The 15,161-nt window shown below is 44.7% G+C and overlaps 1 pseudogene; it reads right to left on the bottom strand.

Annotated features, from left to right (window-relative positions):
- LOC105734485 (zinc finger protein 665-like) overlaps window positions 1-15,161 on the bottom strand; it is a 57,857-nt pseudogene that overhangs the window by 6,885 nt on the left and 35,811 nt on the right.

The raw sequence follows: 15,161 nt of genomic DNA, 5'->3' as shown, positions 1-15,161 counted from the left end.
CACAAAGCCTGTTTGGGGGTCTCTCATTCAGAGTGAGCAATTTAACACCCACGAGAAAATAACTTCCTCAGTGTTATTATTCATTATATGGATGACATTCTTTGCACTGCACCAAATAGATAATTACTTACAAAATGCTATGACCATTTGAAAGAATCCATTCAATGTGCTGTGTTAATAATAGCTCCAGACACAATTGAAACTACAATTCCTTATTTGCATTTGGGTACAGTGGTAGAAGAAACTACTGTAACACCTCAAAAGGTGTTCATCAGGAGGGATAATTTCAAAACTGTAAATGATTTCCAAAAGTTACTTGGAGATATCAATCAACTACAACCTCCTTTAGGCATCCCAACTTACAGCTATGAGTAATTTGTTTTCTATTCTTCGAGGAGATTCCAGTCTAAATAGCCCTCAAAGGGTAACTAAGGAATGTAAGGCTCAAGTAAATAGAATTGACCCTGATGAGCCTTTAGAAGTGTTAATTTTCCCTACTCAACACTCTTCTACCGGAGTTAGTATCAAAATCAGGACTTACAGGCTGTTTTCCCCTCATAATAGCACTCACACTCTTACTCTACATTTGGACCAAATTGCAACCTTGGTCAGAATGAAAAGATCTCCAGTTGTAAAATTACACACATCTGATCCCAAAAGGATAATAGTGCCTTTTACAAAAATTCAAATTCAGCAAACCTGTACGAATAATGTAATGTGGCAAACTTGTTTGGAAAATTCTGTGGGCATTTTAGATAATCATTATCCAAAAAATTTTTTTTCATGTTTGAAATTAGCCAGTTGGATTTTACTGAAAATCACTAAGTCAAATCCCACTGAAAATGCAAAAAATATTTTTACAGATAAATCTAGTAACAGTAAAATTTCTTATTCAAAATCTGAAAGCAAACTTATTCAAACTTTTTATACATCCACTCAAAAAGCACAGTTGGTAGCTGTCATTCAGGTATCAAATTGCAAAAAACCTAATAATGTAATTTCTGATTCTGCATAGGTTGCAGACTCTACTAGGCTGACTGACTGTCCTCAACTGTGTTTTAATACAAATAATCAACTTATAAAACTATTTACTCAATTACAAACAGAAGTAAAAGATAGAATGCATCTTTTTTACATGACTCATATTAGAGCTCACACTATTCTTCCAGGGCCCCTAACAAATGCAGCAGGACTGAGATGCCAACATAATCTAACCTGGAAAAAAAAAGCTGAAGGGATTATTCGAACCTGTTCAACTTGCCAGTTAGTCAATTATCCCTCCAATTCGGGAGGTGTAAACCCTCAGGGGGTTAAAACCAAAGACTTTGTGGCAGATGGATGTTACCCATGTTTCATCTTTTAAAAAGTTGGCATATGTACACGTGTGTGTAGATCTCTCCTTTATTAACATATAATTTCTGATCTTAGTATTTTTTAAAATAATTCAGGAAAAAAAACTATGTTTTGCCCCCAAAACCTAAATGCAGACAAAATAAAGAATGGTCCTCTAAGTAAGAATATTAATTTGGGAAGATTGTGTTTTGGCAGAGGCTGAGGTGCTGCATAATAATTCCCGTGGAATTGTTATTAACTAGTCCCCTAAGGGGATATTTAACATTAATTGCACCAGTCAGCCCTCTTGTCCTGACAAGAATTACGTAAATGGTATACAAAAGTAGTAACAGTATTGAGTCAATACGCACTGAAACAAATGTCCCTATTATTTGAAGAAATGGGGGCATGGTAAAACCACGACCAAGAGTAATTTGGCCAAAATTGGGAGCTGAACAAAAAGAACTTTGGAAATTATTTATGGCCCTGAAACCAATAAAGGTCTGGGAAGGAAATTATACACAATCCTGTTACGATCATTATTATTCATTAGAATTTGTTAAAAAATAGAACTCTTTGGATTCAGAGCTGTGTTAAACCTCCTTATCTTTTAGTAGTGGGAAGGTTACAAATCAATTTTCTTAACTCCAAGGTAACAGGTCAAAATTGTAAATTGTTTTCTTCTTTAAATGCCTCTATGTTTAACTCTTTTAACTTCATATTACTGGTAAGAGTCCAAGAGGGAATATGGCTACCAGTAAATCTATCTTGTCCCTGAGAAGTATCCCCATCAGTACATATTCTCACTAAAATCTTTACAAGAGTTTCTAAAACATACTGGGATATTCATTACCACCTTAATTTTAATCATTATAGGTCTGACTGCAGTCAAGGCTACAGACAGCTGAGTTTGTTAATAGTTAACAGAAAAACTCTATGTTGCTATGGAACTCTCAAAGATAGATCAAAACATAACTAATCAGATTTATGATCTTAGACAAGCTGTTCTCTTGATAGGAAACAGGGTGTTACTTTAGAGTATAAAATTCAATTACAGTGTGATTGAAATACTTCTGATTATTGCATCACTCCTCATCCTTATAATGAAATTGAAAATAAATGGGAAAAAATAAAGTGTCACTTGGAAGGGCATGCTAAAAACATATCACTTGCTATAACAAAACTAAAGAAACAAGTTTTTCAAGCCTCTCAAGAACATTTGACTTTCATCCTAGAAACTGAAATAGTCAAGGGAGCTACTACTGGAATAACAGCCTTAAACCCTGTCACTTGGGAAAAACATTTGGAGAATCTATAGTGTTATAAAACAGTAATCAATATTAATGTGTCTCCCACCAGATGAATTCGTTTTTCAACACAGGATATGTGACTCTTTGTTCCCTCGTAAAGAGTGCTATTTTTTTTGTATTTTTAATAAAAAAGGGGTTTCACCATGTTGGCCAGGCTGCTCTTGAACTCCTGACCTCAGGGAATCTCCCTGCCTTGGCCTCCCAAAGTGCTGGGATTATAGGTGTAAGCTACCGTGCCCGGCCGCCACCAAATTTTTAACACTAAAATTAGATTTAAATAAAACAGGATGTCATAATCACTGTTTTAGGCAAAGTTAACTAAGCAAAATAAAACAAGAAAATGAAAAAAGGGGATATGTGGTCAGGCAAGATGGCTTACTCCTATAATCCCATCACTTTGGAAGGCCGAGGTGGGTAGGTCACCTGAGGTCAAGAGTTCCTGACCAGCCTGGCCAACATGGTGAAACCCCATCTCTACTAACAATATAAAGCTTAGCTGGATGTGGTGGCATGTGCTGGTAATTTCAGCCTACTCCGGAGGCTTAGGCAGGAGAAATTGATTGAACCTAGGAGGTGGAGGTTGCAGTGAACAGATATTGTGCCATTCCACTCCAGCCTGGGCAATAAGAGTGAAACTTTATCTCAAAAACCAAACAAAACAAAATAAAAACAAAAAACTGGTCCTATGAAAAAACATTTGTTTGATTCTAAAAAAAAAAAAAAATAGAATATTTTAGGGTGCCAGCCCCCACACAACACCCATGGGTACCCTAAGTACGATGGTGACAAAGGAATGAGACAAAGGTTAAGGATGCATAAATTGGGCCGGGCAAGGTGGCTCAAGCCTGTAATCCGAGCACTTTAGGAGGCTGGGGCAGGCGGATCACGAGGTCTGGAGTTCAAGACCAGACTGGCCAACATGGTGAAACCCTGTCTCTACTAAAAAATACAAAAATTAGCTGTGCATGGTGGCTCGTGCCTGTAATCCCAGCTACTTGGGAGGCTGAGGTAGGAGAACTGCTTGAACCGGGACCAGGAGGCGGAGGTTGCAGTGAGCCGAGATGGTGCCACTGCACTCCAGCCTGGGCTACAGAGCGAGACTCCATCTCAAAAAATAAATAAATAATAAATAAATAAATAAATAAAAAGAATGCATAAATTGGCTGGGCATTGTGGCTCATGTCTGTAATCCCAGCACTTTTTGGGAGGCCGAGACAGGCAGATCATGAGGTCAGGAGATCGAGAGCAACCTGGCCAACGTGGTGAAACCCCATCTCTACTAAAAATACAACAAAATTAGCTGGGCGTGGTGGCGCACGCCTGTGGTCCCAGCTACTTGGGAGGCTGAGGCAGGAGAATTCCTTGAACCCAGGAGGTGGAGATTGCAGTGAGCCGAGATTGCACCACTGCTGCACTACAGACTGGGCAACAGTGAGAGATTTAGTCTCAAAAAAAAAAAAAAAAAAAAAGAATGCATAAATTGGGACCAGGAGGCCAGTGCAAAAAGGAGGCTGCAAAGCCCCTGAGCTCTGGTTTTCTGCAGTATTTATTGACTACAATTACTTTGATCTATGGCGCAAATGGTGGGGGTGAATTGGTGAAAGGGAAGCCGTGCATCAAACATAAGATTAATAGCAGTGGCGTTTTATGTGATTCTTCTAAGAGCTAAAAGCATATGCTTATCTACAGGTAATTATGTGCAGGCGGTTAGGAATGGGCTTAACAAGGAGTCTATACGGGTGGCTACATTTCAGTGCTTCAAAGGTGTGTTATCTCCTGGAGCACTTTGTTCAAAAAGATAGAGCTTGGGTCACTCTGTACATGGGAATATGCTGACATAGAGAGGCCTTCCTCCCCAGAGGCCTCCCATGGCCTCCTGCGGTGTATTGTTCCGGATTTTTTTTTTTTTTTTTTAAAGACGGGGTTTCACCATGTTCGTCAGACTGGTCTTGAACTCCTGACCTCAGGTGATCCGCCTGCCTTGGCCTCCAAAATGCTTGGATTACAGGCGTGAGCTACCGTGCCCAGCCTCTGATTTCTTTAATAAATTATTTATAACCAGTTGATGTAGGCACACTGTAAACCCTTCCTCTACTGCTACTTCTACCAACAGAGTATGACCAAAACCCCAGGGCAAAAATAAACAACTAAACTAAATAATGCAAAATAGCTCTCAAAATACAGGAAAAGGATGCTCAGCAAAGTATTAAAATGCATTTTACCTACACATGTTCATGATTAATGAAATCTACTCAGACTCTCAAGGAATAGAAAATATAAATAAAATAGGCTTTCATTTTCACCAAATACAAAAAGAACACGGTAGTAACACCACAATAGTAAGCTTTCCTTAACCGAATGGGAAATTTCTCATGTTCTCAGGCAGAGAGGGCACCACTGCAGCTGGGGGTAGGGATGCAATCTTCCCACATCTAAGAGGAAATGGCAAATCCAAGAAGAAGCAATCAGTTACTGAGTAGCCCAACTTTGCAGTGAAGTAACCACACTCACAGGTAGCCAGTGTTATTCTTGGTAACAGCAAAATACTTTCAAGGAGATCACGTGAAGTCAGGAGTTTGAGACCAGCCGGGTCAACATGGTAAGGCCCCATCTCTACTATAAATACAAAACTAGTTAAGCATGGTGGTGGACACCTGTAATCCCAGCTGAGGATTAAGAGGCAGGAGAATCGCTTATACCTGGAAGGTGAAGGTTACAGTGAGCACAGATGATGCCACTGAACTTCGGCTTGGGCAGTAGAGGGAAACTCAGTCTGAAAACAAAATGAAACAAAACCAAAAAAATAAACTAGGACTAGTGCGGTGGGCTGTGCCTGTAATCCCCGCACTTTGAGAGGCCAAAGCAGGTGGATCACCTGAGGTCCGGAGTTTAAAAACAGCCTGGCCAACATGGTGAAACCCTGTCTCTACTAAAAATACAAAATTAACCGGACATAGAAGTGCATGCCTATAATCCTACCTACTTGGGAGACAGAGGCATTACACAACTGCACCTCAGCCTGGGCAAAATGAATGAAACTCCTTCTCAAAAAAAAAAAAGAAAAAAAAACTGTCAGGGACTCACAGGTCTTTATTCAAAGAATGCTTTGAGGAGGATTTAAAAGAACAAGCTATCTTGTTTTCTACCTTGGAAACATGGAAATTTTCAAAACTTTCAGGATAAAACACAATAACAAAACATTCACCAGACCAGGCCTAGGGCCCACACCTAAAATTCCAGCACTTTGGGAGGCCCAGGTGGGAGGATCACGTGAGGCCAGGAGTTGGAGATCAGCCTGGCCAACATGATGCAACCCCATCTCTATTAATAATACAACAATTAGCTAGGTGTGTAGCTTATGTCTGTAACTGCAGCTACTCAGTTGGCTCCAGCATGAGACACATTTGATTCTGAGAGGCAGAGATTGCATTGTGCCACTATACTCCAGGCTGGTGACAGAGTGAGACCATCTCAAAAAATATGCAAAAAAAAATCCATTCCTCAAAGAATTTTTTAAAAAAATCTCATAACGATGTATAAATACATTTTTTTTTTTTTTTTTTTTTGAGACGGAGTTTCGCTCTTGTTACCCAGGCTGGAGTGCAATGGCGTGATCTCGGCTCACCGCAACCTCTGCCTCCTGGGTTCAGGCAACTCTCCTGCCTCAGCCTCCTGAGTAGCTGGGATTACAGGCACGCGCCACCATGCCCAGCTAATTTTTTGTATTTTTAGTAGAGACGGGGTTTCACCATGTCGACCAGGATGGTCTCGATCTCTTGACCTCGTGATCCACCTGCCTCGGCCTCCCAAAGTGCTGGGATTACAGGCGTGAGCCACCGCGCCCGGCCTATTTATTTATTTTTTGAGACGGAGTTTCGCTCTTGTTACCCAGGCTGGAGTGCAATGGCGCGATCTCGGCTCACCGCAACCTCCGCCTCCCGGGTTCAAGCAATTCTCCTGCCCCAGCCTCTTGAGTAGCTGGGATTACAGGCATGCGCCACCATGCCCAGCTAATTTTTTGTATTTTTAGTAGAGACGGGGTTTCACCATGTTGACCAGGATGGTCTCGATCTCTTGACCTCGTGATCCACCCGCCTCGGCCTCCCAAAGTGCTGGGATTACAGGCATGAGCCACCACGCCCGAACGTATGAATACATTTCTATAAGATTATGCCAACTTGCCACAGAACACCTTTTCTTTTTTTTTTTTTTTTTTTTTTTTGAGATGGAGTCTTGCTCTGTCACCCAGGCTGGAGGGCAGTAGCATGATCTCTTGTCACTGCCACCTCTGCTTCCTGGGTTCAAGTGATTCTCCTGCCTCAGCCTCCCTAGTAGCTGGGATTACAAACATGTGCCACCATGCCCAGGAATTTTTTGTATCTTTAGTAGAGATGTGGTTTCACTATGTTAATCAGGTTGGTATCAAACTCCCGACCTCGTGATCTGCCCGCCTTGGCCTCCCAGAGTGCTGGGATTACAGGCATGAGCCACCATGCCTGGCCACCACAGAACTCTTAACACTGATTCCCCATTGAGACATGGGAACAAGCGGAAGGCTGGAAAGGAAAGGGGATGCCTAGTGCATCTTTCTCTGGAGTTTTACTATGCAACACACGTATACGTTGTGTCATGTTTAAAATAAAAAAACGCCGGGCGCGATGGCTCAAGCCTGTAATCTCAGCACTTTGGGAGGCCGAGGTGGGTGGATCACGAGGTCAAGAGATTGAGACCATCCTGGTCAACATGGTGAAACCCCATCTCTACTAAAAAAAATACAAAAAATTAGCTGGGCATAGTGGCGCGTGCCTGTAATCCCAGCTACTCAGGAGGCTGAGGCAGGAGAATTGCCTGAACCCAGGAGGTGGAGGTTGTGGTGAGCCGAGATTGCGCCATTGCACTCCAGCCTGGGTAACAAGAGTGAAACTCCGTCTCAAAAAATAAAATAAAATTAAATTAAAAAACATTTCATAAAAATGGGAAGAAAAGAAAATGCCTTCATCCTCTCTAATGAAATAAGTTCTCGTCTTATGTCAGAGCAAACTTACAATCATATTTTCCTGAAATGCCTGCTTCATCAGAACCCTGCAAAAAAATAAATAAAAATAAAAAACAGTCTCTGTGGGGTCAATGTACTGAGAATGATTTGAAGAATCTTCTGCAGTTAGATATTTATATTAATTACATGATTTAAAGTCAATGATGGAATAAAGCCACCTCTACCACTGATGTTTATCTCCACTTTCCATTCTATTCCAAGCCATTGTAAGTGCAAAGTCCTGCTGTGCTGGCTGTCTCACCTGTAACCCAGCAGTTTGGGAGGATGAGGTGGGAGGATCACTTGAGACCAGGAGTTCAAGGTTATAGTGAGCTATGTTTGTGCCACGTCACTCCAGCCTGGACAACATAGCAAGTCCCCATCTCTACATAGTAAAACATAAAAGAATTAGTAGCCATGATGGCACATGCCTGATAGCCTAACTCCTTGGGAGGCTAAGGTGGGGATCACTTGAACCCAGGAGTTCGAGGCTGCTGTAAACTAGAATTGTACCACTGCACTCCAGACTGGGCTCCAGAGTGATAATCTGTATTAAAAAGGAAAATTTGGAGTCAGAGACATATTGACTCACTAGTGTAGCTTCGAATGCATTGCAAAATCAGACACTAAATCGCTCCTCTAAAGTGTCTCCTTTCCCCTCCAGCCGCCAGTGCACATTAATGTATGACTATCATATAGTTTCTCTGATCTGGTCCACAAAGACCTTCATGTGCATCCAGATGTGGTCCCTGAACATTCCCTGCTCCACAACATCACAGACAGCACAAGGCCCACACCCCGTCTCCATCCGTGTCTAGGGTGAGCCCTTCCCAGGACCATGCCCAGTGCAGCCTCTTCCCAAGCTCACGTCACTGGGTTATAGGAGATGGAATTTAAGTGGAGATGAGAGGCACTGAGAAAAGGCAAGCGTGAGTGTGAGCACACGTGCCAGGCAGGATGCTTCAGAGTCACAGAAGACCGGCTACTACAAACCTGGTATTTCAGAAACAAAAAAACGACAGAATAATCCACTGAGGACTATCATTTTACCTGAGGAAGAGGCATCCTGGGCTCCTTTTTTTTTTTGCTCTTCCTGGTGGCTTCCTCTCGCAACATGAGTCTTTGGAAATCAATCCTGTATGTGAAAAAAAATATGAAATTTATTGATTTATTTATTTAGAGACGGAGTCTAGCTCTGTTGCCAAGCTTGGGTTCAGTGGCAGCATCTCAGCTCACTGTAACCTCCACCTCCCAGGTTCAAGTGATTCTCCTGCCTCAGCCTCCTGAGTAGCTGGGATTACAAGCACAAGCCCAGCTCCTTTTTTGTATTTTTAAGAGAGATGGGGTTTCACCGTCTTGGCCAGGATGGTCACAATCTCCTGACCTGCTCACTCCAGCCTCCCAAAGAGCTGGGATTACAGTCATGAACCATCGTGCCAGATCATTATTTAATGTTTAGAAACCACTCACTTTTTTTCTGTGACAAAACACACACACAGGGGACACCTCGCCCTGTAGAAAGGTGGTCCTCTACCAGCTGCCCCAGAGATTATGCAGAGATAAGAATGTCTTACAGGAACACCTGTAAGGGTAATTTTGTTCTATTTTCAGATCTTGATCTTCTCCAGGCACAACAATTTACAGTCTTCCCCCACGGCTTTAGAGAGAGCCCCCATTTGTTTAGACAAGCTCTGGCTCAAGATCTCACCGCCCTAGACCTCTCTCCTAGCCGGCTCCTCCAGTACCTGGACAACCTCCTCCCCTGTAGCTCTTCTTTAGAGGACTCTCAGACTCACACTGTTACCCTTGTAAACTTTCTTGCTAGTAAAGGATATAGGGTTTCCCCCTCCAAAGCCCAACTCTCCACTCCAACAGCGACATACTCAGCAGTCCAGCTCTCCACCAGGGCCCAAGCCACGACCCCAGCATGAGCAGCACTGACAGACAGCCTACCCCCACCCACCTCTAAAGGTGAAAGCCTTTCTTTTCTTTTTTTTTTTCAGACGGGGTTTCATCATGTTGGTCAGGCTGGTCTTGACCTCCCGACCTCAGGTGATCTGCCTGCCTTGGCCTCTGAAGTGCTTGGATTACAGGCGTGAGCCACCACACCCAGCCTTTTTCTTCTTTTTTTTTGTTTAAGATGGGGTTGAAATTCTTTCTTTCCTAAGACTAGCAAGCTTCTTCAGAATATGAATTCCCAATTTTGCTCTCCTCGCCTGCCCCCTCTGTGGAGGGGCTAAAGGCCCTCTAAATAAGCCTCTATGTCCTTCACAAAACATAACCCCTAGCTTCCACAGACTTAAAGTCACCCTCGTGACTGCTTCTTCTGTGTCTTTGCCTGACATCTCTCAGCCCTTCATTCTCCACACTGTCGAAAACCATGGAATAGCCCTTGGTGTCCTTGGCCAACAAAAAAGAAGTCCTCCTCCCTTCTCACCTAGAGATGACCTGTCTAAACAGCTAGACACACCACTGGCAGGCGGATGACCTGCCTCCAAGCCCCAGCAGCAGCCGCCACCCTAGCCTAGCAAAGCAAAAAACATTCGGTCAAAACACCACAGTCCACAGTCCACAGAATCTACAAAATCTCCTCTCCTCCCAAGCACTGAGCACACTTTCTTATTCCCGAATCCAACGAGTCCATGCCCTTTCTTAAAAACTCTGAGTTCCACTTCTCCAAAAGCGCTCCCCTCAATCCTGCATCTCTACTCCCAATATCTTCCTTTTCCCCCACTGTACTGAAATCCTGATCACCTACAGCCTAATTTTCCTAATATCTCCCCTAAACCTCTCCCCAGTCCTGACAACCAGGTATTTTAGATGGCTTCTCTTCCAAGTCAGTCAACTCCCATAAAATCCCTGGGTATACAGTCATCTCCTTTAACTAATTAAAGCTAAACCCCTACCCTCAGGGACCTCCTCCCAAAACACAGAACTTATAGCTCTCACCAGGGCCCTAACCCTCTCCAAAGGCAAAGTCAACATTTTTACCAAGTCCAAATATGGCCATCACATTCTCCATTCTGATGCCGCCATCTGGCAAGAGAGAGGATTTCTTATGGCCAAAGGAACTCCCCTCACTAATGGCCCCTTATTTACCAACTCCTCCAAACTGCATGCCTCCCGGCTAAAACAGGAGTTACACACTCTGGAGGGCACCAAACAGGGTCAGATGACATCTCAAGAGGAAACAGAGAGGCTGGGAGCGGTGGCTCACGCCTGTAATCCCAGCACTTTGGGAGGCCGAGGCAGGTGGATCACGAGATCAAGAGATCGAGACCATCCTGGTCAACAAGGTGAAACCCCGTCTCTACTAAAAATACAAAAACTAGTTGGGCATGGTGGTGCACGCCTGTAATCCCAGCTACTCAGAAGGCTGAGGCAGGAGAACTGCTTGAACCCAGGAGGTAGAGGTTTCAGTGAGCCGAGATCGTGCCATTGCACTCCAGTCTGGGCAACAACAGCGAAACTCCGTCTCAAAAAAAAAACAAAAAACAGGAAACAGAAAGGCCAATGAAGCAGCAGAAGAAGCCTCCCTTCCTTCTGGCCCTGCCCATCTCCTCCTGGTTACTCCCACCACCCAGCCTCAATATTCCCCCACTGAAAAGGCTTCACTGCTACAGGAGACCACCTCCCCATACAACGCCTCAGCTCCTTCCCCCAAATACAGACTCCAATTCTTCATCAAGTTTCTAACTCTTTTAACTTTCAGCCCCACTGCCTCTACCCCCGAGACTCCCTTCTGACTTCTACAAGTTTCGAACGCTCTTTGGATCTCACTCCTTGTTACTGAGGCTCCCACACTCTCTGGGTCTCACTCACTCCTTGTTACTGAGGCTCCAGCTCTTCACTTGCTTCCGGTTGCTGCACCTGCGTTTCCCTTTCCTCTGCTGCCTACTCAGCCCTCCCAGTTTCTCAGCCCTGGGATCATACTCCTGTTCGCTTTTTTATACACCATACAAAAAGCCTCTGCTTTTGTAGACAGCCCTCACTCTCACTGCAAACTATCCCACTGCCCTGCTAACAGAGCTACCAAACTCCACATACACTGCCGACTACAACCACACAGAACTCCCTCACCCCGCCCTCGAAGGTCCCATGCTTATGTGCCGCCTCTTGGAACGGACACATACGTGCACGCACCATCCCTCCCTCTGCCTGTGGCTCAGCTCAGACCATCTCTCATCCTCTTTCCCACACCTCACTCTGAGTAAATTATTCAGTGACCCCTGAAGCCAATGGCCACTTTACCCAGCCCCTCCGCATGACCTCCTCTCCTGCCTCTCAGACATGGAAGCCCCTTCCCCAGACAGGAGTTCTCAAAGGGCTCGCTCTCCTCCTCACTCTGGGTTGCTGAAGCTGAACCGAGTCCCTCCAAACAAGCAACCTACACGCCCCAACACCTATTCTCAACGCACTTGTCTGTTTGCATTAACACCGCAGGCATCTTCTTCCTCTGCGGATCCACAGCCTGCTTCTGTCTCCCTACCCACTGGACAGGTGCTTGCACCCTGGTCTGCCTTACCCCCAACATTAACCTGGTCTCCCCAAACCAAGAATGTGGGGATCACTCCAGCGTAGAGACCCCTAAGTGTCTCCGCCATAATGTAGTTTGAGCCCAGACACGTTTCTCCCCCCTGGAAGCAGTCGAGCTGAGGGAAAGTAGGAACTGAAAGGAGTTTGATATTGCAAAAGTCTATTTCTGGTTCACTGACCTAACTCTATGGCTGGGTGAAGGCTGTGTGGTTTTACTAGATATCGTGTTTCTTGAAGTTCCTGTACTGGGCTAGTTTTATCACTTTGTTTACCAAGCATTCACTGAAGCTTGTGAGTATTCGCATGCCATTTGAAATTGTTGTCCTCAAGATTCATCGCTTGCTTTGACAGTTGTAAAATGTTATCTTATTCCTGGAAGTAGAAAAGGTCATCTGTTTGTTTTATGATTTTTTGGATCAGTCTTTAAGTACTAGTTTTATCTTGATCCCCAGACTTGCACTGTTCTGTTCCCCTTTGTTGTAATGATTTGACGTCAGCCATTGCGGGGTGAATCTCCTTCAGCTCCTTCTTTCCTTCAGCTCGACTGCCTCCATGAGGGGAGAAACGTGTCTGGGCTCAAACTCCATTATGGCGGAGACACTTAGAGGTCTCTATGCTGGAGTGATCCCCACAAGTTACATACATTTTCTAAGATTCAGCTTACATCATTAAGAGAAGAAAACAAGAAGATAAATCACATGCTGTGCACAATGTAAATGTCAGATGTACAATAGGTGGTTGTTAAAGGAATAATGATTAACCTTGGGAACCCATAAACATCCCGTGCTTATCACTTGCTTTTGCAGGACCTTGTTCCTCATGACTGCATGGCCATCTGGTTATCTTTTTACCAGATTCTCCTGTTAGATCTGTTAGATCCCCCATTCCTTTCATCTCGAGTTCCTTCTTCCTGGAGGCCCTGCATCTGGGCTCAACCCCAAGGGCTCCCAACAGATTCTGTTTCTGTCTTCATGAATCTGGGTTAGTACAAGATGCTCTGAAAAAACTCAAAGACCGAGCACAAAAACTTAAAGACAGTCAGTTAACCTGGCCCCAGAAGTTCCATAACTCCTAGGTGTCGTTGGCCGTGAGATCGGCACGTCTGCCAGGGATCTCTTGACCAGCAAGAGGGTCCTAATACCTGGAAAAGAGAGTGCGCGGAAGAAAAGAGAGATAGAGAAATGGGTCTGGAAGTTTGAAATGAGCTGTGCTCAGATCAGCGATTTATTCTTGTGCACAAGAGCTTATATATGGTTTTACATACAGTGACTGACGTCAGTCTTCTTACAGAATCATTATCAGGGGGAACAGAAAGTTACAAAGCAACCAAGGGAGGGGGCAACATGCGGGTTTACCTAAAGGTCACAAAAGATTCTTATCCTCTTATCCATTGTTACAGAAAATGACGTCAAGACAGGTGGGGCAAGCAATAAATCAGGAGGATAGTAATTTTCTAGTGACATGTGAATGATCTCAAGCGTCTGTGACTACGGGTAAACAGAGTCATAGAACTAGCCCAGAACTGGGACTTCAAGAGAGAAACTAGTCTCGTCTAATCACATCTGGCATTACCTCAGTCATGCCTTAGGAGCAGTGAACTGAGAGTGACCCTCTGCAAGCTCAACATTTCCCCACGTCCTCCTGTAGCCGCCTCACTCGACTGCACCCAGTGGAGGGAGAACGTGTCTGGGCTCATACCCCGTCATGGCGGAGACACGAAGGGGTCTCTACGCTGGTGGGGGATCCCCACACCTAGGCACCCTGGCTACCGCCCCTCCTAGGTCCTGCCATAACCCTTTCCTCCTTCTAGCAATTGGCCCCTGCCTCTTACGACTCCTCACCCACTTTTTACAGGACCGCATTAAAGCTTTCACGCATGGAACAATACAAGATATGATGCTATCCAAGAATACCGACATCTCCAGGAATGACAATCCCTACTATCTAGCCCCCCACACAGTCTCCCCTGTCCAACAAGAAGCAGCCAGATGACAACGGCGCCCCTCTTCTATTACCTATTAACAGGCAGGAATGTTAGGGACAAGCTGCCTCAGAAAACCGCCTCCGCATAACTGACCCCCCACACTGAAATTGCTCTGCAGCTGCATTCCTGAACTCCCATCTGGGTGCCACAAGTAAGCAAAGCCTGATTCCAGCCATCTGCGCAGCTGCAGCTCCGGGGAGCACAGGGAGAACAAATGTTTGTTTGCATACTTGTAAATTCCTGCTTTACATATACCTGAAAAATCCCGTTGTTTTTTTTTTTTTTAACTACGACCACAAAAGTCACAGGATGATGTGTTGTAAGTCTGTCACAAGGTAACAAACCACCTCTGTGCCTGTTACAAGCTGATGGATTCTCTCAGTCCTGAAACTCCCTTATGCCCCTCACCCCACGTAAACCCCTCGTTTTGTAAGCTCGGGGCTGCCTCCTGTGATTGTTATGGGACAGCCCGCAGGTTGGTAAAACTTGCTTGCCTGACTTTGGGTCTACTCTCCTTTCTCTTGGCTAACCTTACACTTCCCACCAGGAGTAACAAAGAATCAAAGGCTACTCTTTCTACAGCTCTCCGCCTCCCACCAAGTCTCACATGGAAAGACAGAATGCCCAGGAGTGGCCAAGGCCAAGCACCGGCCCCCGCTTCTGCACAGGGCACCCATCTGATGTGGCCTCGGGCCAGTTCACCTCAGCAGGGGCCAAAATCCTTCATCCGGAAAAGGGGTAGCCCAAGGGGACCTCAAAAGAAAGACTTTAACCCCCAGAACTTTGTAAACGGGGCCTTGGAGATGCTCGCTCGGGCCTGTGAAGTGCTTTCTTCCACTTCACTCCCACCCTGTAAAGTACTTTCTTGATTGAATCAATTCTTGCTTTGACCGCTTAGTTCTTTTTTTTTTGACACGGAGTTTCGCTCTTGTTATCCAGGCTGGAGTGCAATGGCGCGATCTCG

Source organism: Aotus nancymaae, unplaced genomic scaffold (genome assembly GCF_030222135.1).
Source record: "Aotus nancymaae isolate 86718 unplaced genomic scaffold, 86718_ANA_hifiasm-v0.15.2.pri h1tg000028l, whole genome shotgun sequence".
Classification (NCBI taxonomy): Eukaryota; Metazoa; Chordata; class Mammalia; order Primates; family Aotidae; genus Aotus; species Aotus nancymaae.
Note: the sequence above shows the minus strand (reverse complement) of the source record. Positions and strands in the feature narration are given on the sequence as shown.